A 1,112-nucleotide genomic window follows, 5' to 3' on the forward strand; every position below is an offset into this window, starting at 1 on the left:
TCTTAGAACTTCGGACGCTACCAAGCCCAGGCAAGTGTAAGGCGACCATATCTAGGGTAATCGCGGGACACGAGGCCTGGGGGCCCTCTTTGGGTTTAGCTTTGGGCTTAATGTGCCTTTGTAGATATTTGTGTAGTGTCGCGTGTATTTGTAGTTTAGATTGAGTGTTTTGTAGCGTTGCGTTTTATTGTACCTATAAACGGGGAGCGGAATGCCGCTCCCGTGAAAGAACCAGGCTGGACTTGGGTTGTTGACGGACCACGTGGGATCTGGCGTATCGGCGGCGGTACGCGAATTCCTACAAATGGCGCCCAACGTGGGGCCCGAACCTACGACCTTGAGATTAAGAGTCTCATGCTTTACCGACTGAGCTAGCCGCGCTGAGGGACCAGAATTTTGATCTCGTCCGCGGGACAGTTCACATTGGCAATTCTTGGAATCGATGACGAAGGGGCCAACCCACTTGGCGGACAACGCCGCCGAAAAGAACTTACTCGCATTGCTCTGAACGTGACTTCGCCGAAGAACGGTGTCGCCCACTTCGAACTGCGCATCGCGGTCCGCTTTGTCATAGCTGTCCTTCTGCTCCGCCTGCGCACGAGCCCTGTTTCCGCGAGCGGCGTCCACCGCCCGTGACAGTCGCTCTTTTGTCCGCGTCGCGAAGTCCTCGTGCGAGGGCACCGCTCTGGCCGCGCTCTGTGGCGGGCGAAGAACCGCATCGGTCGGCGTAGAGAGTTCTCACCAAAGTTCAGCAGCGCGGGTGTGAACCCAGCGCTGCGTTTGAGGTTGGACCGCAATGCAAACGAAATTGAATCCAAGTGCAAATCCCAGTCCCGCTTATTACGAGCATACGCCCCGAGCAGCGGATTGATGCCGCGGTTCCGCCGCTTGGTCGCATTTGCTCGGGGATGGTAGCACGAAGTCTTACAATGCTCAATTCCGAGGGCCTGGCGGGTTGCCGCAAAGCATTTCGAGCAATATACGGAGGCGTTGTCGCCCACCAGTCTCTGGGGTAACCCGTAGCGGCACCAGATCTCGTACAGCCTGCTCAGGTCTCGCTTGGCTGTCACCTTCCGCATTGGAAACATCTCGACGAATCCGGTATAGTGGCA

General features: G+C 56.7%; 1 non-coding gene across 1 annotated transcript; it reads right to left on the reverse strand.

Annotated features, from left to right (window-relative positions):
• Positions 1-308: 308 nt before the first annotated feature.
• Trnak-cuu lies at positions 309-381 on the reverse strand. Its single transcript has one exon. It is a non-coding gene; the product is annotated as a tRNA-Lys (tRNA).
• Positions 382-1,112: the final 731 nt, after the last annotated feature.

This window comes from Ixodes scapularis, unplaced genomic scaffold (genome assembly GCF_016920785.2).
Source record: "Ixodes scapularis isolate PalLabHiFi unplaced genomic scaffold, ASM1692078v2 PGA_scaffold6__148_contigs__length_123643588, whole genome shotgun sequence".
NCBI lineage: Eukaryota > Metazoa > Arthropoda > Arachnida > Ixodida > Ixodidae > Ixodes > Ixodes scapularis.